The sequence below is a fragment of the Morus notabilis genome, unplaced genomic scaffold (genome assembly GCF_000414095.1).
Source record: "Morus notabilis unplaced genomic scaffold, ASM41409v2 Scaffold2020, whole genome shotgun sequence".
Taxonomy (NCBI): Eukaryota; Viridiplantae; Streptophyta; class Magnoliopsida; order Rosales; family Moraceae; genus Morus; species Morus notabilis.
Window position 1 is genome coordinate 20973 of NW_010360899.1, and position 14707 is coordinate 35679.

Here is a 14707-nt window from a genome sequence, read left to right on the forward strand (position 1 = left end):
TCCAAATACGACAAGTTTGAGGTCTAAACCCGCCAATGAACTTTTTTCCTGAAATTATCCAATGATCTTTGATCAACTCATCTGTTTAATCATTTATCTAAAAATTAACAAAAAAAAAAAAAAAACCTCAATTATTGCAAATCCAAAACCCGATCAGATTACGTTTTTCGCTCCAAACTCAGTACGATCCTCTGCAACACCTCTGTTTAATCATTTATCTAAAAATTAACAAAAAAAAAAAAAAAACTCAATTATTATAAAATAATAATAATAATAATAATATATGGAAAGGTACAAGGTCATTATCCAAGCTTGACGGTATAATATAAGCCACAATTTTTAAACTCTTTTTTTTTTTTTTTGGTTGTGTCTAGGAAGTTCCTCACTCAAATGTCAACCATTGTGAGGTCGTTATAAATGGACGGTATATATTAATGTTTATAAACTTGTTCATTCTGTTAGTACATTTTTTGTATTGGCTTATTTTTGACAAATTGGTTGTACGATTGATTGGCATTGTAAATTGGTAGTTCTCTTAAAAAAAGTTTAGTTGTCATGTTTATTGGCTGCAAATAAAAGATCTTGATTGCTGAAAATCAAGAGTAGACTTTCTGGAGCATTATGGCTAGTTCTTCTAAGGAAAGAATTGTGGGAAATAATGGGAATGATTGTCTTCTTACTGTCATTGGGGCCGGTGACCTGATTTGTGGTGTGAATGGAGGAGATATTACCATGATTGAATGTGCTTATCGTGGATGATTGAGGGTTGTGATTTTGTGATGGTATATACAGTGGCATGAGGGTTTTGATGTGAAAGGAACTTGAGGTGAGGAATATGTACTGAATACAGAAAAAGTTGTGTGTGTTCATGTGAGTATGAGATTGTAATGTTAAGAGTCGCTTGATGTGTTGCGACGGATTGTGAGAACACTTTTGAATTGGTTATTCAGGAGAAGATTTCTTTGGTTTCGGGAGGAAACCGTCAAGTCGAGTGATGCTCGCTGATCAAGCTTTCTAAGGAGATTCTAGGCAATGGCGACATCGTCAAGGAGGGAGTCGTTGAGTGTGTAAGACCGTTCGATCCTTTGTAATCTTTTGAACTTAGTGGATTGATCATTGTCTGGGCGTGGCCCCGCAGAGTAGGTGTGTGTACCGAACTGCGATATCATTTTTTTGGTGTCCTTTACGTTTCTGCATTAGTTTCCTTCTTTATTGTTTTGCTGGTTTAATTTTAGATTTTCTATCACAAAAAGTGTTACAGTAAAGTGTTGCAACACCAGGATAAAAACGGACCTAACAATTGGTATCAGAGCGGTTTACTAACCCTTTGTTTGGTGAGATTTTGGGAGTTAGTTTGTTACAGCAGGGATGGATTTTTTTAGAGAAGGTGGTTCAGTTTCACGTCCTCATCTCCTCGATGGCTGCAATTACTCTTAGTGGAAAGCTTGTATGAAGGCGTTCATCAAAGCACTTGATAAGAAAGCGTGGCGTGCTGTGTTGATTGGTTGGACGCACCCCGTTACCAAAAATGATGCTGGAGAAGAAGCTATGAAATCCGAAGAGAAATGGTCTACTGAAGAAGATCGATTGGCGAATAGCAATTCAAGAGCTCTTAATGCCATCTTCAACGGAGTGGATGCCAATCAATTCAAGCTCATTTCTACATGTGAGACGGCTAAGGAGGCTTGGGAAATTCTACAAACGGCACATGAGGGCACGACAGCCATGAGACTATCAAAGCTTCAAATTCTCACTACTAGGTTTGAAAACTTACGCATGCTTGAAGATGAAACAATTTCTGATTTCAATTCAAAATTGTGTGATATTGCTAATGAGACATTTGCCCTTGGAGAGAAAATATCAGAGGAGAAGCCTGTGAGGAAGGTCTTGAGGTCTCTTCCACGGAGGTTTGCTTATAAGGCGACAGTTATTGAGGAAGCCAAGGATATCCAAACAATGAAACTTGATGAGCTAATGGGTTCTTTGCGCACTTTTGAGATAAATTTGGATGAAAACAAGGAAAGAAAGAAGGAGAAAAGTATTACTTTTCAAGCCGAAGTTGATTATGATGATGAAGAAGACTTGGCCCAGTCCATAACAAAGTTCTCAAAGAAATTCAACAAGGTGATGAAGAAGGTCAATAGGAAGAATGAGAATTCAAAAAATGGCAATTTTAGCAACTTTCAAAAGAGTAAATCTGCAACAAATAACACAGAATTGAAGACAAAAAATAGAGGTATTCAATGCCGAGAGTGCGACGGTTACGGCCACATTCAATCCGAGTGTGCCAACACCCTCAAGAAGAAGAAGAAGTCGTTTAATGCAACATAGAGTGATGAAGACTCTGAAGGTAGTCAGGAGGATGAAGACCATGTGAGTAACTATGTTGCTTTCAATGTTTATACTGATCAAAGTGTTTATGCAGACAGTGTTACAAAAGGTGTCGCAGACAGTGTTGCAACACTGCCTGTAACAGATTTTGTGAACAGTGAAAACGGAGGAGATTTTTCAGATTCTGAAAGTAACAATGATGGTGAAGAGTTGACTATTGATGCCATACAAGAATCCTATAAGACCATGTTCAGCAAATGGGTTAAAGTGTGTGAAATGAATAAGTCTCTACGGGAGCGAGTTGATGAGCTTGTTAAAGAGAAGGATGTGCTTAAGAAGGCTGCCGTTAACTATGAATTTCAAGTTACTGAAAATGAGAAAAAGCTACAGGACACAAGGGCTGAACTAGAGAGCACTCAGAAAAATTTAAAGATGATGAATTCCGACACCACTAAATTGGATCATCTTCTCTCTATAGGAAAAGCAAGTTGTGATCGTCATGGACTTGGCTACACCGGTGAATGTTCAACGTCCAAAATAGTATTTGTGAAGGAGACACCCGCTCCTGAACCTCGGACAACCCTCAGTAAGAAGGTTATTATTTTACCCCCTCAACGTAAAAGATTTGTTCTCATATGTCATTACTTCAGTTTAGCTGGCCATATAAGACCAAGATGCTATAAGTATTTGAATGCTTTGAAGAGAGGTATGCTCATGAATCCACCAAATTCCACAAACTCAAGAAGGACACCTAAAGCAAGGATTAATGTGCAAAATAAATTTCCTAGACGTGTTTGGGTAAGGAAATCTGATCTAAGGTGTCATTGGACTTATACTTCTTTAGAAGCATGTACTAATGGTTGTGTGTGTAGTAATGGTGGCTGGTCCAAGCATTTGACAGGTGATAATATCAAGTTTAAGATAGTGTTACATTCAGGGGGAGTAAGACTCGTAGAGGACTTAGGAGGAGCAACAACTTTTAAAAGGTTTTTCTATTAGTATTATTTTTTAACTTTGGCTGTTTTTTGTCAAAAAAGGGGGAGAACTCTTAATTCAATTAACCCCCTTAGTTGGTTTTTTTATCTTTTATCTTGTAATAGGTTCTTTTTGTTAGTAATGTTAGTTTTGCCAAAAATAGCCAAAGGGGGAGATTGTTAGTGCATTTTTTGTGTTGGCTTATTTTTGGCAAATTGGTTGTAAGATTGGTTGGCATTGTAAATTGGTAGTCCTCTTAAAGAAAGTTTGGTTGTCATGTTTATTAGCTGCAAATAAAAGATCTTGATTGCTGAAAATCAAGAGTAGACTTTCTGGAGCATTATGGTTCTTCTAAGGAAAGAATTGTGGAAAATAATGGGAATGAGTGTCTTCTTATTGTCATTGGGGCTGGTGACCTGATTTGTGGTGTGAATGGATGAGATATTACCATGATTGGATGTGCTTATCGTGGATGATTGAGGGGCGTGATTCTGTGATGGTATATACAGTGGCATGAGGGTTTTGATGTGAAAGGAACGTGAGGTGAGGAATATGTGTTGAATACAGAAAAAGCTGTGTGTGTTCATGTGAGTATGAGATTGTAATGTTAAGAGTCGCTTGATGTGTTGCGACGGATTGTGAGAACACTTTTGAATTGGTTCTTCGGGAGAAGATTTCTTTAGTTTCGGGAGGAAACCGTCAAGTCGAGTGGTGCTCGCTGATCAAGCTTTCTAAGGAGATTCTAGGCAACGGCGACATCGTCAAGGAGGGAGTCGTTGAGTGTGTAAGACCGTTCGGTCCTTTGTAATCTTTTGAACTTAGTGGATTGATCATTGTCTGGGCGTGGCCCCGCAGAGTAGGTGTGCGCACCGAACTGCGATATCATTTTTTTGGTGTCCTTTACGTTTCTGCATTAGTTTTCTGCTTTACTGTTTTACTGGTTTAATTTTAGATTTTCTGTCATAAAAAGTGTTACAGTAAAGTGTTGTAACACCACTTGTAACACCATGATAAAAACGGACCTAACACATTCATCCTACGCAACTATTATATATTAATGCTTATGCACGTAACTAAATACCTTTAAAAAAATCTAGTCACATCTTAACGTTGACAACTAGCAATTCTTCACCTTTTTTTTTTGGCTGCCCATCCAAAGGCCTTCTTGGGGTGCTCTTCTTCGTAACACTTGGCCATTTTCTTGAATATGATCTCTCACACATTCAACCCAATATTATTGCTAACAACATGAGGAGAGAGAGAGAGAGAGAGTAAGGACGTAAATGGGGGTTGGTCGGTAAAATGGTGACTGCATACTGTATTGATGACGTATTTGCTGAGCAAATTATGAAAGGAGGAGGGACGATGGAAACAAAAAATATTGATGTTACTATAATAAATAATATTGGTGACGCATTGGCTGAACAAATTGGGGACAAGAAAAACGACAAAAAAGCGTTTCTTGGCGAAAAAGATTCCCTGCACGAGAGGAACAAAGAAAAAGACATTGTGAGCGAGCGTGATGGTGACAGGTGCTTAGTTTTTAGTTGACTGGGAGGAAATTTTCTCCATCTTTTCCGAATAATTCTAATTTATACAATTTCCTTTTGGAAATTGTCTCAAATGCAAGTGAAATTGTACCCCCGGATTAACGGGATTTTGGAAGTTCCCTGACTTCAATTTACCGTTATTAGATTAGGCAGATTAGGATGGAAGTTGGCTTCCCCAAGGGAAGATTCGTTGTGGGTCAGATTAGAAAACAAAATGTGATATATGTGCTACTATAAATTATTTAAAATAAAATGTTATATTCATAGTCGGAACCCTTTCTTTAGTTCCCGCCTACGTATATAGAATATTTTAAGAAATAAATGTCTTTCTTAGTAACGGGGTCCAAAGAAAGAATACGAAATGTGATTTTACTGTATTTTTTATTTGAAACATGACTTATCACAATAATTTTTTCTTTTGGTGGGGCAATAGTTCTGAAAAGATAGTTTGTTTATTTTTTTTTAATTCAAACCCCTCGGATAAAATAAATGTGAATTATTTAATGATCGTCATTCTGTTATTATAAAAGTGAATTTTTTGTCAACTGAGAGAGCGAATGTAAGACTTCCTCGAATCATCACTCCAGACTACATCAATGACTATTGCTAGAATACACTTTCAACCTTTAAAATTTACAAGTTTCAACATTCAAATTCGCAATTCACCGTATTATTCTCCCGGCACTATAAAAGTCCTTTTATTATACATAGAATGCATGGGAGTTGTCAACAAAACTAGAGTAGAGCTGAGATCAATTATTGTAGCAGCCCAGCCATGTCAAATTGGTTCCAATGCATGCACGATATTAGAGACAAACGTGCTTTCCATCAAGTTTTTCCTTTTCATTTGCACTTCTTATTTTGTTTGAGTTTCACGTGAGTTTCCTTTTTTACTGTTCAAAAACTTTTGAACTCTTTTCCCCCTCAGCCAAGCCATATATATGACGTCTTATGCCTCCTTTTTTTTTTTTTTAAGTCTTTCCTTTTCGTACTCTTATCTGTCTTTTTTTTTTTTTTTTTTTTTTTTTTTTTTTTTTGCCTTTTCTTTTTTAAAAAAAGATATTGGGTGTGTTTAAAATTATTTTTAAAAATATTTCTGCACATCTGTTGAGACATGTCAACGAAAATGGTCTACAAATTGTATTTGTTTAATGGATGTTTTAAAAACGGAAATGAAAATAAAAAATAATGAGAATGATTTTCTAGTACTTATCAACAAAATTATATGAAATAATTAATTATTAATTACTAATTATATTATATATTAATTCATAATTAATAAATAGACATACTTAATAACTAATCAATAGATAATAATTACTTAACTATTAATTAAATATAAATTTATTACTATTAACTTTTAAATTTTATTAATAAAATAATCAATAATATAGTAATTAATTATTTAGTTAAAGATTAATTGCAAAAATTAATTATACAACATATTAACAATAAAACAAGTAATAATAGGTTATTAAATAAATAATTAATAATTAATATATCAATCATATATTATGTTAAATATAATCCATTATTCAGTAAATAGTTGGCAAATAAAAAATAAATAGTAATTACTCAATTAATAATTAATATTAAATTATAATTATCAATATGTAATATACTAATCAATAATAATTAATAATTAGTAATTAATCATTATAAAAGAATAATTACTAAAAATTGATCATGTGATATATTAAATAAAGATTAGTAATTAATTAACTAATTATTTAATTATGTAACTAAAAGTTAATAATTTAAGTAGTAAACGAAATATTAATAAATAATGTAGATACTAATTATTTTTCTTAATACACTAATTAATTACTTAATAATCTAATAATATGAGTACATTACTAATATAGGAATTACTTATAATTGTAATTACTATTTTTTAATTATTTAGCATATTAATTTATTATATATATAGTTTAATTACTAATGTACTCATTGATGATAATTTATTCATTATTATTATATTATTAATATATTAATTTTCATTGCTAAATAATTATTAATTATTAAGTACTTAATATATTAATTTAAGATTATTAATTACATGTACTCAAAATAAACATAAATGTAACTAAATACGATTTCAGAATGATTTTCAAAACAATCTCATTTTCATTTTTATAACGAAAACAAAACTATTTTGAAAACATTACTAAACGGGCCCATTGTTTTCTTCACGTCCATTTATTTACTTTCTTGGCATTTTCTTTTTCAAAGATCTTATACTTTCTTTAAAATGTGTTTCTCTAAAGTACATTTTTCTTCTATTTTATTCTTACTAAAATTATTTTTCCAAATAAGACTTACTATACATATTTACTTTACAATCCCTGTATATCCATTATAAGACCTTATCTTCAGTTACTTATTTATTCGACCAAAAATACATGTTCCGGTGAAATCCATTTTGGCAACAATCTTTTTCGCAGGGCACAAATAAGATGGGAGAAGATTCTACAGCTACTGGTGCAATACAAGATTCAGAAGCAAGAAAGATCGCAGGAATTTGCAAAGGCCATGAACAAGCAGTTCTGTTTGCGAGCATGCGCTCCGGTGGAATGCCTGATAGCTCTGTTAAGAACAGAAAAGTAACATTAAGAAGCATGAGAACAAAAGTTAAAAAATCAAATACAAATTGACTAAAAGATAAAGCTAGAGAAACACACTAAGAGTAGGTACTTTTAAATCTTGTGACTGATTTTAAATAGTAGGTACTTTTAAATATTGACTATAGAACTAATTATATCTTATGACAGTTTTTGGTACCTACTAAAAACTTTCATAAAAAAAGAAAAAAAAAAATTCAGCACTTATCAGCTTATAACTTTTTTACTTGATTTTTCCTCTTTTTCTTTTCCCCTAACTCCATTTTGGATTCTAATCACGATTAAAAAAAAAAAAAAAATTCCCTCCTATTTATTTTTTCCAGCTTGCCCATTGAGGTTGCCAAAAATATATACAAGTTTTAAGAACAAGTCTTGCTGGAATATAGAGTTCAAATATTATTCCCTTGTGAACAAGCAGCTAGTCCAACAACTGAATGTCAAAAATCTTTTTTGACTTAATTAACTTATAAAACATAACAGTGATGCTATCTATGTCCTGGTATATTACATTTTCTTTGCTCCGTTGGGTTCAAATTATTAAAATACAAGAAAAAGAAAAAGTTTGCCCATGTTGTTATATTTATATGTGTGTAGTATATATGTATATACCGGTTTGAGTCTTTTAAAACTTTATAAGACAATATAAATAATGCATAAATATAAAATAAAAGAACGCGAGAGAAATGGTATCGCGGTTCGGTAACACCTTACTCCGCAGGGCCACGCCCATATGATGAACAATCCACTAAGAACTCTTTTACAATTCAATTGGACTTAATCTACCCGAGACTCCCTCTCTAAAAAGACGCCTATGAACATGCAATTTTCCAATAGACTTGAACAACGAGATCCCCTCGACTTTTGAACATTGGAATCCCTCCAACTAAGTTTTTCTCCCGAAAAACACTCAAATCATCTCTTTGAATACAAGTGCTCATCCCTGTCTCACAACCTAGCAAAAACTCATCAAAAGGCGTACAAAGACTTAAGGGATACTTTCAATAAATAAGCAAGCTGTGAATAGCTTGACACATCTTCAATTAATTCGCTGAACCAAATCTGTTGTAAATCCTTGTTGCAACAATAACTGCAACATAGCTGTCGCGGCCAACTTTCTCAAAACCAGACGAATCAATCTCCTTTCATTCTGAAATCTTTCCAAAACTGATAAACGAACCTAGACATGTTCTTAGGCGACATAGGAAGATCATCCAGCTATGAAATCTCAATCAAGAATCAATCAAATCAATTTTCCATCTTTGAATCAATAGTTGACTTACAAAAATAGAAACTAAAACAAGTTTTCAGATCTTTAGTAACCTTCCATAAAAAGCTACCCAGCTGCACATCTATTTTCAAACACAATCAACCAGCCAAACATTCTCAAAATAATGTCAATCAAATACGATTAGAATCAATACATAAATTAGGAAACAAATCCCAACAATCTCCGGAAATAAATCCCAACACACAATAATTTATAATCTAAAATTTTGAATAAATGCAGGCCGTTTGAAGGCTAAAAGAGTTGGGGATTAATTATGATGAGATTACTCTTGACAAGGATGCAATTTTGAAAGATAGTACAAATCTTATAGGCCTGCTTGATGACACTTCATCAGTTCATCTTATGAGACACACTTGGCCGTATTACAATGGAACAAAGGGAAGCAGATGAAAGTTTTGCAGCTGTTGCTACAACAATTACACTGGAAGAGGAGATTAATATATATATATATATACACACATATATATATATATATATATATAAGATTGTTACCACATGCAAAATATGCAAAATCGTTTTCTAAGGGATGAAGGGTTCTAGTCGTACCATATGCAAAATCGTTTTTTGAGCGATAAAGGGTTCAAGTCCTACCATAAGTAAAATATATATTTTTTTGAATGAGTGGTTGGTTTGTTTTAATTAATCAACTAATGATGTTGGGTTTATAAACAGTCATTTTTTCACGGCATATATTACTCTTTCAATTTTAGCTAATCCATATTTCATTATCATTATGAGAACCAAATTCAGTATCCCCTTATTCTTATCTCTTTTCATGTTCCGTCAGTAATATTATGATACATCAATTAAAATGCAATATCAATTAAAAATTTTTATGATCACGTCAATTAAAAAATCGTGACATGGTATGTTATTGGAAGGTCATGGAAGTGAACAGGAAAAGGGGTACGTGAATCTAATCCATCATTATGACCAATATTTTGGTGGCAGGTAAATTCTATTGGCGTCCAATTGTTACAATTGGTTTCGAATTTTGGAAAGCCTAGTGCCGTTCCCACAATAATTGTGGCATGTGCTCCAAGCACTCATGAGGTGAATGGAGAAGTTGTCGAGTTCATCATAAATCCTAGTGAGATTGAATTTGCTATATTGAAACAAGGATTAGAGGAGGTTGTTCATGCTAAACCTGAGGTGATGGTATTTTCTTTTGTTAAAATATTGTCAAGAAAGATTATAATCGTCTTCTAGATAGAAATATTTTTATGTAATTATTCTCTGTATATGTGATTTTTTTCTTGATGATTTGTAATTGCATATTAAAATTCCAACATAGTTAATATCTTCATCAAAATTACAAGCATTATAGGTGAAAATATATGTTAGCTATTTGGCAAAATAAAAAAGGAGATTAGTCCCACATCAATTTGAAAGCAATAGAAAAGGGTCTTTGAAACCTATACAAGGAGCCCAAATACTTTGTATGCCTCCAATTGCAGCATCATACTTAGCTCATATATTGACAAGTTAGGAAATAAGAAAAAATAAAGTACATATGGGCAAGATCAATATTCCATTTCTAATAGCAATCAGTAGCAAGATTATGTTTCTCTTCATGGATTGATCTCACATGAACTTCCAGAAGTGCTGCAAACCTATATGTAATAATGCCCAGAGATGAAGAATAAGGACAGGGACAACTCAGTAAGAGCATGTACATATGTATGTATTTCAAGTTTTGAAAACTATATATCCAATTAAAGTTTTTTTGTGCGGGTAAATTCATAGGAATAACATAGTATTTATATATAGAATGTATTTTCAAAGGAAAACTATGCTTTAGAATGTATTTTCAAAGGAAATATTATGCTTTACTTGCTACGGACCATAATTAAAACAAGGAATACGTATATACAGAGTCTAATACACACCCAAAATAAAATTAAGCACAAACTCACATAATGAAAACAATCATATATTTGTAAACATGATTTCTTTTTTTTTGGTAAAAAAAAATATAGATTAATTGGATCAATTACAAAAGCTCTGTATAATCTTGGCTTGGATAAGTTGAGAAAAATAGAGAGGAACTATTGGTATAAACTTTGTTTCGTTCCTCTCTTTATACAAAATTCAGCTGCCATATATATTAACCACTTTCATGTAAGAATTAGTTTTCAATAATAAAATTACATAGGATAAACAGTCTTAATATTATTAACACTAGGCACGCGACCCTAATAAACACATAAAATAAGCAAACAAATACCTTAATAAAAACAAACATATAAATAAAAATTGATGGAGTAAAATTTGTATATATACCTGAATGTTCCGGAAGTGGAGGAATATAAGGAGAGACGATGTAAATAAATCCATTTAAGAGAATTGTAAGAATTGAAGCATGCGCCCAATTAATCCTAAACCTCTTAGGCCAAACAGCTCTCGTGACCAAATTGGTAATTGTTCTCCTGAAATTTTCGAATTTAAATTAACATATGAATAACATTCTATAAAAGAAGTAATTAACAACAATATGTTATTTAGGAGAGACTAAAAAGGATGGCAATTCGTATTAGTGGGTCATGTTCGTGTCAACCCGTTTATTAATCTTGTCATAAAATATCAATCCAAACACATTTTGTTTATTACACGTGTAAAAAATGTCAACCAAATACAACTCATTTATTAATCGTGTTAATCGTGTCAACCAGTATAATCTGTTTAAATTAATATATTGCATAAATTACTAATATAATAATGATTTATTTAACGCGGTCAAGACATATTTAACATGTTTATTGGTCAATTTATCTTTGCCTTTAAGAAAAATAAATGAATTTTACCTACAAATATTAAAATTCACATTATTTGTATTTAATATGTCATATAAACTTTCATATTATATCACATATCATTATATTACAGATGACACATATAGTTAATCGTGTCAATTTGTGTTATGAGGTCAACCTTAACCCAACTCCTTTATTAATCGTATTAATCGTATCAATCCGATTATGATCTAAACCTATTTATAGTAAACTCAAACCTGTTAACTTCATGTGGGTTTTAAGTCGTGTTGTCGCTATCTAAATTATCAGCCCTAGAGAGAGATACATGGATCGGAGAAGATACTCATTATAACATTCTAATTAAAAGCACACTAAAAGATTCATACGATGAAATCTACTCATTATAACATTCTAATTAAAAGCTCACTAAAAGATTCATACGATGAAATCTGTACATGAGCATGTTTACTTCGTATAAAAGAAAAAGAGAAAGTGAGGAGTAATTTCTTTTTCTAATCTATTAATGTATTTATTTAGAAAATTAGTGATGGAGATTTAGTGGGCCCCATACAATATAGGAAATGAGGAAAGGGAATATGCCAATCTTTTGCACCCCTTTAGTGTGATTTCTTATCAAAGGGAATACATAAATTTATTTATTTACCCTTAATGAATTACTATATAATCAATCATTATTTAATTATGTTAAAAGGCATTTTGGTTATTATATTTATAACATTGTTATGTCTAATTTTAGTACACATGAGAAGATGGTGTTTTCCATTATACTATCTAATAGTCGAGTAAACACTTAAAGAGCAATCTTATTACTTTTCTTTTCAATCTTATTACCTTTTTCATTACATTTCTTTACGGTTTGGTAAATACACCTAAAAAGAGTAAAAACAATAGTTAACAAAATTAAAAATTAAATATGTAAAATAAAAATAAAACGGCATGTAGGTTTTTATTCCATAGAAAAGGGCGTTCCACTGAAGAGTCAGTTTTTGTGCAATAGAGACGACATGTCGTTTCGTAGAGCATGCCAATAGTAAACGACATGTCGTGATGCAAGGAACACCAACGTCCAACAGGATTAGTGGATTACAAGCAGCACTAGCTAGTACATCTGGGTAATTCGTAATCGATTACATAAACAATTGATTCTTCACTGCTTGATCTACAAGAATCCTCGGAAAAGAAGTAAAAGAAAGAAAAGGAGAAAGGGAAACTCAATTTTTTCGATGACAAAATTTTTTTGATACAGTCATGTAAATTTTTCATTTTGGTATATTATTTAAATCGAAATAGCTATGTATAGCTTTGCTGAAAACATAGTTATGTATTTTAACTTAAAGTTACCAAAACCAGAAAAGGAAAAGGAAAATGAAAATGACGAAATTCTTTTAAAAAAAAAAAAGTAAATTAATACTGGGAGTCAAATATCACTTTTAATATTATACCCTTTTTTTTTTTTTTTAGGAATTGATTGTTGTTAGGTATGGCAGTATAAATAAACTATTTTTACTAATATTAAAATCTAAAAAGACGGGTCAAATCTCACATTAGTTGGAGAGACTTCGAGTTAATAGCAAACAATTAACAATAAAAAAAAAAAACAATGTTTTTTTGTTCCGTGATTACCGATGAAAAAGAAACTCTCAATTAATTTTCATTCCTTTCATTACTATAGTAGATAATATACTAGCCAAACAAGTGTCTTATGAGTAATTAACACGACCTTGAAGAAGAAGAAATTGGAAGAGAAGAAAGAAAAGACAAGACTTTTTGCCATGGAAAAGAAAAGACGAGTAATGAATTCAAAAAATTAATATACTAAGCTTCCCTTTTTATAATATTTGATAACCGGTCCCTCAATTATTTTCGTTTAAGTTTTAACTTCCTTCCATCTCCTCTTTTTTCTTTTCGTATGGATTCGTTCACTTTGCGGATTCGAGTTTTCAATTCGAGCTGAGATGTGACATTTTTTGAGAGTTTTTTACTGTAGCAAAAAAAGTTAGATGTGACATTTTCTGAGAACTTTTTACTGTAGAAATTTAAAACCGAAAACTCGAATCGGTGAAATGAACGAGGCCTATATATCCCCACTTGCAGTTTTGCGTTTTCTCTTTATCTCTACCTCTCCAAAATAACCTCTCTTAATAATCTCTCTTCAAAACTGTGTGAGTTCTATTTACTAGTTTGAAGAGTATCCGTTTGTTTTCCACGCCATGTCTGATCTCTTCTCCACTCTCAAATCATTTCTCGTTCTCTCTCTTTTCGATCGATCAGGATCAGGTATTTCATTCAAACATTCCCTTTCTATATATTCTCCATTTCTACTGATCTCTTCCATTATTAATTTCTCTCTTTAAAAGTTATCTAGGTCTTTCATTGTCTTAAAACTATTATATATTTTTGTGCTGGGAATTAAATGTGTGTGTATTTTGTGCTTCATTTCTCAACAAAACAAAATTTGATTTTTACTTTACTTCCATTTCATGCGTATCATGCACTGTTGATCCGTTACATAATTTGGTTACATTAGGGTTATGGTTAGGGTCTAGGGTTTAGTCTTTCATTCTAATTAATACTATTATTTATATTTCTGCAACGACATTAATCTGTAGAAAAAAAAAGGGAAGGATTTCTTCTTGTTTGATTCAAATCCATGTTCTGAATTTCTTAATAAATAAACAAATAAATAGTCTTTTGAATGAAGTTATGCTTCTTACTTGATTAATTTTTGTCATTAACCAAGTGAAGTGCTCTTATTAAACATTCCTCAGTTCTTATTTGCACATAATTAATTAGGATATCTTATGATTTCTACTGACTTTGTTTATCTGTACGTGATGGTTTTTTTAATTTTTAAAAATATAATAAAATTGAATTAAAGTGTTGTATGTATAGTCTGAGTGAATGTTGTTTGAAAGCCATTGTCTGTCCGTTTGTTTGTTTGTTTTTTTGAAGATGAGTTGGGTGGAAAATTCTTTGCCGCTGCAAATAGCTAGGTTATCGTCAAAGGCTAAAAATGTCACGAAGAAAAGGAAGGATGGAAGAGATGAGAAGAACAAGGAAAATAACAGATGAAACAAAGAAGGAAATCGATTGTTAGGATGTTCTGCGAGTCTCTTTTGAGACTTTTTTTTTTTTTTTTTTTTTTTTTTTTAGAGGAGATGGTTTTTT